The sequence below is a fragment of the Dendrobium catenatum genome, unplaced genomic scaffold (genome assembly GCF_001605985.2).
Source record: "Dendrobium catenatum unplaced genomic scaffold, ASM160598v2 fragScaff_scaffold_1056, whole genome shotgun sequence".
NCBI classification, from domain to species: Eukaryota; Viridiplantae; Streptophyta; class Magnoliopsida; order Asparagales; family Orchidaceae; genus Dendrobium; species Dendrobium catenatum.
The window spans coordinates 3,176,638-3,189,973 of record NW_021319518.1 but is presented as its reverse complement, the minus strand read 5'-3'; positions in this window follow the sequence as shown (position 1 = coordinate 3,189,973).

Below are 13,336 nucleotides of genomic sequence, written 5' to 3'. Positions count from 1 at the left end.
GAAAACCATTGAGATTTTAAACCAATTGATTTAGATGACTAGATAGGCCTATACTATGGGGTTTTGATCAATAAATCTTTATGTGTAAACTCTAGTTGATCATTAGACCAAATAAGGACCCCCTTGAACTCGATCTGGTTAGGTCTAATAAGACCCAATTAAATCTATTAAACTCAAACGTTATAATTGGGCATATATTAACCTAGGCCAACTCTTCCAATATGTGCCAACATATTAGAGAACACATAATTGAACTAAATAGATCTTTGGCATAAGCTTGATTAAACCATTGATTCAATTTAATTCAAATAGGCTTATTTGACTTTATTGGATATTATATATATATGTATGTAGAAGTATATATGTAAGTCAGTAAAATCCTATTAGTTAATTGCTAGAAAATTTTTATATTTATATAGATTTTTTTTGTAATTTTTTTATTATTTTATAGATTTTATGCATAATTTTTTTTATTTTAGGGTGTCATGAAAAAATGGATATATATATATATATATATATATATATATAATGTGACAGTTCTTATTTATTGATACAATACTATTTTAATAAATAATATAATGACACTCACTATTTGTTATTATATAATAAATTATGCCTCTTTTATTATCACTACATGAAAATCTTCTATTACTGGCTGAATTTTCCAGCGGCTTTCTGGCGGTTAATTTTTTTGTTGCTTTTCGGCAGTTTTCCGATGAAAGATAAAGAGCTAGCTTTTCAGATGGAATTTTCCGGCTGTTTCTTTCCATCGGGATTTTCTGGCGGCTTTTCCGATAGAATTATTTGCTGGCAAGAAATTTTGTCCTTCTCGGGTTTTACTAGCGGAAATTTTTCCGCCGATAAATTCTAGAACTGCCTGAAAATTCAGCGATAATAGATGCTTTTCTTGTAGTGTATTCATGCTACATACCGAAAGTCTCTATCATTTATGCTTTAATAAACAGGAGTTGCTTAAGTGGTTTTAGAAATCAAAGTTAATCATAATTTTCTTCTCATAATGTACTTAACTATGTTACTTTATAAACTATCACCATAAGTGTATAATTTCATTCATTATATTTAAGTTTATATTATAGTTCACACTTCTAGTGAGTTTGGGTAGTTTTTGCTAATGTAGTTATTTAATTTTTCCATTTCTTTTATCATTAGCTAATATTATTTTTTTTTTTTTTTTGGTACCATTATTATGGACTGTTAAGGAACCGGTTCACCTGTTAAAATGAACCGGTCACAGTGTACTTTCTTGGCGTGTATTATCTCTATATATAACCCTGTAATACAGTGTTTCAGCATGAATGAAATAACTTTCCTTTTCGTCATTTTTCTCTCTGTCTTTCTCTGGCCTTCACCGGCTTTTGTTTTCCATCATGGTATCAGAGCTTTCAGCTTCACAGCCTTGTTAATCCTTTCTTCACTGATCCTTCCTTCTCCAGTCATCGCTCCTCTGTTCGAATTCAATGGCCGAAGCCAGCTCTGCTATCTCTCGCAGAACAGGCAGTTCAGATCAAGAAACTGAACTCGTGATCCCTCCTCACCTCAAATTCTTGATTTCAAATATCAAGAATCTTGTTCCCACCCAACTCACTACCGAAAACTATGCAATCTGGAGATTACAGCTCTATCAACATTTTTCCGCAAATCGTTACGATCAGCATCTTACCGGAGCCTCTATCTGCCCTCCGGCAACTGAGACGGATGAGTATAATCGGTGGAAACTAGTCGATCGAAATCTCATTTCCGCAATCTTGTGGACTATCTCTGCACCGATCTTGCCGTATGTACTCACTCTCCACACGGCACAAGAAATCTGGACCACGCTCGAACGTCGGCTTCAACCTACAAATCGATCGCAGGTGATCCAACTCAAAAGCGAACTTCATCAAATACAGATGAAGGATAAGACAATGCTGCAATACTTAGATCAAATCAAGAAGATCGTTGACAGCATCGCGGCCGCGGGATCCAACGTCGATACAGAGGATATCGTCTTATACATCCTAAACAGATTACCGGCTCAATACAATCCATTCAAAACAGCTATTCGGACGTCCCTGCAGCCGATTAGCCTCGACGATCTCTACTCTTTGCTCTGTAGCGAAGAAATTAATCTTCAACACCAGCAAAATCAAGAATCTCAAATTTCCGATAATATGGCATTGCTCTCCAATCGCAACAATGGATATCGCTCCAGAAATTCGAAGCCCAAGATCAAATCCGGCTTCGTTCGCGGTCAAGGCTCCACCGAGATTCAGCACCCATCCAGAACTCCGACAACTCGGCCTATCTGTCAAATCTGTGGAAAAACCGGCCACTCAGCCCTCAATTGTTGGCATAGGTGCAATCTTACCTATGCCCCTCCGTCGAATCCGCAAGCTCTCACGGCTCAGCAGAACTCTCATTCCTCCAATGAGTGGATACTGGACTCCGGCGCCTCGTCCCATTTAACATCCGACATCACAAACCTTCAACAACCACTGCCTTACAATGGAACGGATTCCGTTTCCATCGCCAACGGGAGCCATCTTCCGATTCAGCATTCGGGTCAAGGAATTCTTCCTCTTCCCGAATCGCATCGTAAGCTTCATCTTCGCAATATTATTCACGTTCCTACTTTATCCCATAATCTTCTTTCTGTTGCCAAACTGACTGCGGACAATAATGTCTCAGTCTCGTTTAATGCTAACGAATTTACTGTGAAGGATCTTCAGGACAAGCGTCTTCTCCTCCGCGGTCGCAAATGCCATGGTCTGTATCGTCTCAAGGCTCCTATCCTGCCTAAACCAGCGGCTCTTACAGCTACTACATCTGATTTTAGGTGGCATGCACGGCTGGGACACCCCAATGACCGCGTCCTTCATAAACTAGCTAGCTTAGACAATTCTATTACATCTTGTTCTGTTAATTCTGTTTGTACGTCATGTAATGTTTCAAAAAGCCATAGACAGCCGTTCTCTTCCAGCACGTCAGTCTACACTAAGCCCTTTGAGCTAGTGCATTCGGACGTCTGGGGTCCGGCACCGGTATCTTCGTTAAACGGTTTTCGTTACTACGTCATTTTCATTGATGAGTTTACACACTTTACTTGGATTTACTTGTTGCATTCTAAAGCAGAAGTTCTTTCCAAATTTCATCACCTTTGCAACATAATTAAAAATGTCTTTAAAACTCAAATCCAACATTTTCGATCAGATGGCGGTGGGGAATACACAAGTACCGGTTTTCGCAATTACCTAACCCAACAAGGAATTCTTCATCAAATATGTTGCCCCCATACGCCAGAACAAAACGGCACTGTGGAACGAAAGCATCGACATCTTATAGAACTAACTCGCACTCTGCTTCACGCCGCTCACATGCCCTCTCGGTTTTGGGCAGAGGCGGTCTCTACCGCGAACTATCTCGCCAACAGACTACCTTCTGCTGCAATCACATACCAAACACCTTATTTTCGTCTCCACGGTCATCAAGCATCCTATAAGCACCTTCGAATATTCGGGTGCCTATGCTTCCCTTGGACTCGACCTTACTCAGCTGATAAACTGTCCCCAAGATCCACTCCGTGCGTGTTCTTGGGTTACTCTACGCAACATAAAGGCTACAGGTGTCTTCATGTGGATACAAATCGCATCTACATTTCGCGTCACGTGGTCTTTTATGAGAACATATTTCCTTATCAAAACTCCACACCACAGCAGCCATCCACAAGATCTCCAATGTCTAGCTCTCCTCTCCTGTTAATTCCCAGTTCAACGATTACGCAAACCTCTTCTCCAGATACCGCTCCGACTGCACCTTCTCCAATTGTACCAAACGAATTCTCCTTACCTCCACAGACGCTGCCCAATTCTCAGCTTCATCCCTCTTCTCATAACACACCAGTCTCTGTGCCACCACGTCATCCCATGCAAACAATGCTAAGGTCAGGTATTTCAAAACCAAAACAAATCTTTGATCTTGCCGTTTCACAGGACTCGCTCTCGACACCTTCATCCTTCACCGAAGCTAAGAATCTTGCTCACTGGAGGGAGGCGATGTCTATCGAATACTCCGCACTACAGAAGCTTGGCACCTGGTCTCTTGTTCCAGCTCCGCTCAACAAACCAGTGCTGGGTAGCAAATGGACCTACAAAATCAAGACTCTTCCAAATGGACAAATATCTAGTGACAAGGCTCGTCTCGTCGCTCTCGGTTGCTCTCAAGAATTCGGGATTAACTTCACAGAAACGTTTAGTCCCGTGGCTAAAATGGTCACCATTCGAATTCTTCTCATGGTTACTCTGCATCACAACTAGCCCGTCACTCAGCTAGACGTCTCGAACGCATTTTTACACGGTGACTTACAGGACAAAGTCTATATGAAGCAGCCACGAGGATTCGAGGACGCTCAGCACCCTCAGTACGTCTGCAAGCTACATAAGTCGATCTAAGGCTTAAAACAATCACCTCGCCTATGGTTCCACAAACTGACGAAGTCACTTCAACTAATCGGTTTTACCTTTAGCAAAGAAGATCCCTCTCTATTAATCTACACAAGGGATAATGCTCGCATCTTCATCCTAATCTACGTCGACGATATATTGGTTACGGGTAATGACTCTGCTCAAATAAAAAGCACAATGGAACATCTACAGTCTGAATTCCGCATTAAACAACTCGGAGCCGTCTCACTCTTCCTCGGCATTCAGGTGCGTCGAACCACTTATGGCTATTTCTTAGATCAATCACACTATGCAAAAGACCTTCTTTCTCAAGCAGGTTTCTCGGGCTGTAAGCCTTCCTCCACCCCGGCGCTCACCAAACCATCCAAAAAACAAGATGAGTCTCTCTTCGGCGATCCACAACTGTTCCGAAAATTGGCAGGTTCACTTCAATACCTGTCTATCACACGGCCAGATATTGCTTTTACCATTAATTCAATCTGTCAGCGAATGCATCAACCAAGGTCCTTAAGGGATACCATCAGCTCACTTTTTCTCAAAAGAGTTACAAAATAAATCAAAAGAAAACCTAAGAGCTGATATTCTCCACTAATCCAGAGTATAAAACAACCTAGTAACATGCTAAATATTCTAAAGCAAAGCATCGAAAAAAGAAAGATCAAAATATAAACTTGAAGAACCATCTTTCTGCAAAAACTTTTGAAGGTAGCCATAAACCAATCCACCTAAAAAGCAAAGAGGCTGTAACACAAAAAACTAAATCACATAAAAGAAAATATGAAAAAGAAATAAGTACCTAAATATAATGCAAGAAAAAATTTAGTATAAAAAATAACGGACGAGTGAATGGGCTTGTATGATATAACCTGAATTAACAAATGGATCTTATCATATGTTGTGTTGATATAGAAATTTAAAAATTTTAAATTTCACCTATGTTGAAGTGATCAATTCTTATGTATTAATCTTTTGTTATGGAGAAATGTGTAATTAAGCAAAAATGATTTATTTATTGAGATACTTTCATTTCTTAATTTTGCCTGATCATTTTTACTTGCCAATTAGAGAACTACTTAAAAGACTTTTGACTATTTCCTCTGTTAATTGTGTAAACACATATTTATATTGTACTAGAAGAATGAGATATTATTATAATTTCTTTTCAATAAGGCCTCTGTTGAGTGTATAATTTCATTACATTGTGTTTTGAACAGTAAGCTCGTTTCTTTTTTCAAAATTTTCCTACGCTATCTTGGATGTTCCCTTCCAAGATTAATTTAAGTAAAATGACAATTCCCTGAACTGTAGTATTTGATAATTTAATTATTCCTAGTCGTTCCTCCTTTGCTCCATAATGCACTATATTATGTTTGACCTTTTGATTATTATAATTTGACTTAGCTATTCTTTCTAGACCTAATTCACTACTTTATATGTATTCGACTTGTCCATCTAACTACGAGTACATAATCCATATGTTCTCTACAATATGTTCTTTTGTCACTTGCTTAAAGGAAATGATCATTTCTTGATTAATGAGCTTTCGATATAAACTAGCTAGAAGATTATTTTTGTTTGCACTAGTTTCTTTTGATCAAAGTTAAAAATTAATATTATTTTTCACTAATATAATTAATAATTAGAATTACTTATAGGGATAAAATTAATAATTTTATCTTTTTATCACATAAAATGTATTTTAAATTTTGATAATTTGAAATTTTTTATTTAAATTTTTATTTGTGTGCATTTAATGCATGTGCAATAAAACTAATTATCCCAAATCTATGGTACAAATTATTCTTTTTAAAAATTATCTGAAATATTTGAAGTTGTAATATTGCATCTGATTTTCATCTAAGTGACAAACCCCATTTTTCTGAATTGCATTAAGTGCCATAACATTTTATATTTACAATTAGCCATTAGATTTTCATCTCACATAAATATGCACTTTTGTTTTTAGTGAAATTTCACTCCACAAGATTGTGTTGGGAAAGTAAGAAACACAACACTTACAAAATAATTGAGGCAAAAAAAAAATGTTTTGATTTAATGTGGAAAGTTTTGAAATTTACAAAAAAACTTAGCCACACAAAACCAATAAATTCACTATTAAAATTTGTAATTTTTTCTATTTTGTAATATAAATTACCCATTTTATTAAAAAGTTAATTATTCAATATAAAATCCTCAAATTAACTATTAATTATCTCATTCCATTAACTAAATTCTCACTTATAATACAATTAAAATTTTGTTTATTCTTTTTTTTGTTTCCTTTAAAAAATAACAAGTTATGTTGTGGGAAAGATGTAAGCATATTCTGGCTTTTCAACGCTCATCATTAGTTGTTATGTTTATACTTGATCAAACATAGAGCAAAATCTAACTGTCAATAGCTTTAAATAATTTTGGATTGATAGGTACATAAATAATTTATAACTTCATATCAAACACAAATTTAAGAAAAAAAAACTACAAGTGGATAATATAAGAACAAGTCCAAACAATAGACATTTGTTTCCCTCTTTGTAGGCCGAAACCCTTACTATTGTGACCCAAGTCTTGTGATTTTGAAAATAACATAAATTACTGTATTTTTCACTACACTATTTGAATCTATTACTTATATATTTTTCTCAGCTCATTAATATTTCAAGATCACAACTCACATGCATTCTCAATCACATAAAAATTGGGTAGATTAGGAATAAAGTTTGTATTTCTTAATATATTTATACTTTTAACCATTAATGATTTAAGAAAGTATTATTGTGAATCCTAAAGTTAAATAACCTTGCTCATACACACTCAAGGGAGTGAGTTGGTGAGTTTTAAAAAGTCTATTTTTTAACTAATCAAATTGTACAATTTATGTCTTACTAGATGATCCATTTCATACGAGATGATTCATCATAAACATCAAAATAGCTACCAATCATAATTTAGGTATTATTTTAAAATTCAAACTTTTTTCCAATCAATAGGTAAAAAATGATTATTTTCAGATATTAAAAAATGTTATAAAAATATTTTCTTTTAATTGAATAAATTTTAAATTACCAATTCACACTCCCCCCCACCCACTCTTTTTTAACCTTCGGCTAGTTCTTGAAGGTTTGATAACCTTTAGTAACTTTCATTTACTTGATATTTTCTTCCACAACCTAATCTCCCCTTAAAATAATGACTTATATTCTAAACTAAATTCTTAATTACTGCATTCTGTGTAATATCCCACAACCTATAATTCCCCACCTCCAACTAGCTTACTCCTCCAAGTTATCATAAGAAGAGCTTTGAAGTTTACTCTCCTTGCAAGTTCTTCTTCTCTACTACCCTATTATATTCTTCTCAATCTCTTCATATTTTTTCTTCTAGTTGATAAGAATTTCCTAGCATTAGCATGAGAGCTTGTTAGAGAACAATATGTCATTGATGTCAAGTTTATGAGCAGCTCCTGCTCCATACCTGATAAAATTTTACGAGCAATTTCAATAATTTTTTAAGACCCTATTGGAGATTTTTTATTATTAATTAATTAGAATAATAGTAAATTATGAAGCAATTAAGCTTATTTGATATATTTCATAAGATTATGCTCATTTGATAGATATCACATGCTTAACTGAGATGCAAAAGAAAAAACACTAAATATATACATTAGTTAGCTATTTTATTTATTAAAGGCATAATGAAAGTTTGAATAGGTTGTTAGACCTAGAAGATTTGTCCCAAAGCTAACCAAGAGGGGGGGAGGGGGCAAATTAGTTATTTTAAATTCTTGTGGAAATTTAGAAAACTGATTTAAGTTCTATTATAAAATGATAAATTTTTAAAAATAATTATTTAACCACATAAGGTAAATCTGCAAAAAATTAAAATGTAGTTAAAATAAAGGCAGAAGATCATAGAATTTAATAGTGGTTCTGTCTAACTAGACCTACACTCACTCATTGAAGACTCCTTCAGGTATTGCACAATAACAAAGTGACTCTTCTTTTGGTCCCACAACAAGGTAGAGAAGCCCTTAAAATAACCTCTCTTTTACCAACCCCAATGTGGCGGAGTATCGTTGTCCTTTCTCACCATCTTGGTGATGGCAAAGAACCTGCTTCCTTTTTAACCCTCCTAGTGATAGTATAGTATGAGCATCGTTTCTCACCCTCCTCATGATGGCAGAGTACCAACATCCTTTCTCACCCTCCTAGTGTTGGTAGAGTACTAGATCTTCTCCAATGATCGATCTTCTCTCAAAAGTGTTTAAAGAAGTAGGGTAGGTATATGAAGAACATACAAAGATATCATCACCTTTTTTGCAATCTTGTGAATCCTTTATAATCTCTACTTGCAAGATCCTGAAAGTTCGTTAGCGATATTAAGCCCTTTTGAACTAGTCCTAAGGATAACCAAAAAGGGGTGAATCAATATTTTATAATAAATCTTTCAAAAAAATACAAACCAAGATTCACCATAGAAATCAAAGTGTGGAAATTAAATGCGAAAATAATAAAGGAAAGAACACACCAGATTTATAGTGGTTCGGTCAAACCTTGAATTACATCCACTCCTTAGAGGCACCCTCTGAGTATTGCACTAAACTCAATGTCTCTCCTTTAGCCCCCACGGCTAGGTATAGAAGCCCTTTCAAAATCACTTCCACCTTCCCCGATGCGGCGCAGAAGCCGGGTCCTTTGACACCAAAGAGATCTTCTTCTTCCCAGAACTTCCTTCAAGATAAGCCTTGAATCCGATGGTACTAAGGTGCAAGCTCATCGGAGTAACCGTGTGGAATCCCCCTCCACACTCCCTTGAAACCATCCCCTCCAAGGATCTTCTCCCTCTCTCAAACTCCACCATTTTCTCTCTCCCTTTCAAGTTCTCTCTTTAAGTTTCCTCCAAAAGAACGAAGCTAAAATGGCTGCCAAAAACACTTACCAAGTGTCTTGTCAAAGCTTAAATAGAAGATCTCAAAACAAGCACATTAATGTAATTTGCTGACTTTATCATCCAGGCCGTTATAAATATCGGCCTGGCCGATCAGCGTAAATTATGCTCAGCCGGCCTGGTCGGTTAGGGATGATCAAAATATTTCTTGTCATATCGTAGAGGTCAATAGGATATCATCCTGGACAATTAATTCAAATCAGAGGAAAATCGTCTTGAAAATTACCCTGAATAGAAGCTGGCCGATGTCAAATCATCCTGGCCGATCCTACGATCGGCCTAGCCGATGTGATCATGCAAATCACCATTAATTACTTTCCTTAATTACTAGATTTATTTAAAACAAATGTGCTGGATTAGCTAGGCCGATCCGATAGGCCAGGCCGATCCCTAGTACGATATAAAAAAATAAGTAATTCCTAAATAAATCTAGCGATAGATTCTTTCTGAGTTGAGCCTATCGTCATGGTCGATACAAAATCAGCCAGGCGGATGTGCTTAGTGACGGCTACCTTAAAAAGGATGCCCTAATTAGAGTTTCTATTTTTGAACTGATCATCCAGGCCGATATAAATATCATCCCGGACGATGTTACCAAAAACAGTTAACTCTAAATCAGACAGAAAAAATTTCCAAGTGTGTGTGTGCAAGGTTACAAAATAAGCAAGCACCCATGACTCAAGAAATAAAGAATAACATCAGTGAGAATTACAAGTTAAATAGTTTTCCCAAATCTTGAGCTAGTTCTAATTATAGTCAGATCTTGTGGACCTGAAAAGTTAGTAGGCAAGGTAGTCATAGAGAAACAAGTGTTTGCTATCATCAAAATCATAATCCATGTAATCAAATTTGCAATAGATCCCTCACTCCCAAACACTCTCCCAAAACACTCTTTCTCTCACCCTTAAGAAAAAATTTAGATAAGTCATTTTGGGAATCAACTGAAAGTACTCTTACATATGAAAGACTAGAAAAACTTTTTAGAAAATTGAATATTTTAAGTTGAATGTACTTGGATCGTACAACACGATCATTCTTTGTATGTACAAATAGTTTAAAAAAATCCTTGTACGATCCTGTTCGAACTTATTTTTATACTTTGTTAGTCATATATACCAACTGACAACGTACAATATGAACATTTCAAAATTGAACAGGTTGATCCTATACAATTATGTATGAATCCATTTTGTACTCTGGTCGTCATTTGTATGGACCAAAATTTTTATAGTAAGAACTTGTTAAATCAAATCATGCTTTGTATGGTACGAACATGGACAAACCCATTTCATATTCCGGATGTTGACTGTATGAAATATATTTTATACAGTACGAATAGTTCATAAAACTTATCTGTTCATATGGGAAGAATTGTTATATACCCATTTCATACTTTATACATCATTTGTACAGAATCCACTATGTTTAATACAATCAGTTCAAAAAATGGTGAGTTCGTTTGGGATAAATTGGTACGTATCTATTTTGTACTCTGGACATCATTTGTATGATCCCAACATCGTACAATATGAACAATAGGAAAGAAAAATTCTAAGGCATGCTTTGATTAACTATGTTCTAGAGGAATGTTCATGTAAAATTATTTAGTAAGATTAAAGAATTTTATAGTATGATTAGTTTTAAAAAATATTTAACACACTTCCCAGTGTATGTGTGCAAGGTTACCTAAATACAATCACATTCTCTTAGACTCAAGAAAAATAGAAAAAGTTCAGACTTTAAATACAAGAAACCCTAATCTAATCTTTTTTGAAGTCATTGGTAGTCTAGAGTATGATTTAACTAAAATGTTAGTACACACAAACAACACAAAATAAGATTTTCCAATATATGTTAGGAGAAACAGAAATCAACACAATAAAACTTTGGTATCAAAAAAAATTCACATGTTATAAAAACATAGTTTTGAAAACTAAGTTGCAATAATCTCTTCCTTTTTTATGATGACAAACCTATTATTTCTTGAGTTAACACTAAAATAATTTTTATCCTAAAGTCATCATCAATGACTGATCGATTTAAAAATAAGGGATTCCATTTAAAATCTAAATCAAAATATTAAAAAAAATTTCATAACAAGAATAAACAAAAACAACTAAGCACACATAATACACATATCACAAAAATGACAAATGCCTCCCCTTTTGTCAACAACAAAAAGGGATGTACATCTTGAAAAGATAAGTTACTATGAACAAATACAAAGTAATTCAAAACTCCATCCTAGGGATCAACTACAAATGATTTATCACTAAAAACATAAACATTTCAGGAAGAGTAATTTCATGAAACATCAAAACATCATTCCATCATTCTATTCAATATACATATCACCAATACAACCTGCTAGAAACTAAAACAATCACAACATAAAGAAATACAAGAAAATTCTCAACAATAAGTATAAGAACTCAATAGCAAGTACAACACGAAAGAATAACTAGAATCCTAATGGGCCTTAGTCTGGAGGTGGTTGAGGGTTGAACATTTTAAAGTAATTACTAATCGTAGCTACATTAGTGTTGACCAAGTTTAATTGCCCTCAAATCCACCCCATTTCCTCATTGTACCTAGAATCCTATTGATTAAGGTGATTCTCAATTTGATCAAAATGTTAATTAAAATGATTTTCCATTCTGTCAAAGTGCTAGAACATTTCTTGATAGAAATTCTTATCGGGTCCAGGTGCAAGTGCATGTGTTGGAGCTGGGGCACCTTCTTCTCTATCTTAATATTCTCCCTCAGTACTTTGATCCCATCCAAAAAGTGCCCAAAAATCCATCAGTAAAGTAAATGGGAAGTTTAGTTGGAGGCTCGGAATGGATTAGGTTATACTTTTTCTCTAAAATGTAGGAAACTATGTGCCTTAAGACCACATTTTTCTTCCTCCGATTGTGAGGAAGTCCAATATAAAAACTATTTGTAGATGTAGTCCATTATTAGTTGGGCTTCATTAAAAGAAGTTTCGATCATTATAAGGTATATGACCGTGGACAAAAGAGAAGTCAAATTTATATGATCACCAGCTTTGGGAATGGTAGAGATTCTCAAGACATACTGGATGACCCTAGCATTCTGGTTAAGAGTATACACACGAGAAAGATAGCTTACTTTTGTAACACATCTAAGAGTCTAGTTTATTTCTGACCAATCAAAATGAGCTCTAGAGGTCATGGTGTGTGCTCTAACTACTTGGGTTCTAAGGTGAAGGAAGTTGCTTAGATTTTTCTTAGTTATTTTAACATGCTAATTAAAGACATAAGAGGTAATCCTTGAGTGATCTTGGTTCATCTTCATGTTTGCAAGAAAATTCTAGAAAGTTTCTTGATGGTAGGCATAGATAAAGGTGAGAATAAAAGAAAAATGGGTTGAGGAAAAAGGTGGCATAACAAAGAAGTTTATGTCACTTTGAATGATAAGTCGAGAAGGGGTAATTTTGGTTGTAATGTATTAACCAAATGATTTCTCATTTTTCTTAAAAAAGATGTTCTTGTCTTTAATAGAGTGAGATGACAAGCCCTTGGAAGTACGAGGATGTGACGAAAAATTCATCCACCACCTTTCAATTTAAAGAAAAATGACCTATCATAGAGTACAAATTTTTGATTGAATAGTATACAAATTTTATCGTAAATATGATTTTGAAATGATAAGGGATGAAAAATATTTTGCAAATATGAATAGAAACGACCAAAATTGAAATAAAATTTTGTAAAATGCCATTCCCGAGGCAGCATTTCATACAGGCTATTTGACCAAATGATCGCACATATGATTAATTATTTGTCTAGAATGATCAGAATGATAAAGATTATTTTATGGTGGTCAGGTTCATCCATATGAGAAACTGACAACACGATCATACAGTTGAAATAAAATTTCATACGTATAATCTATGATCAATT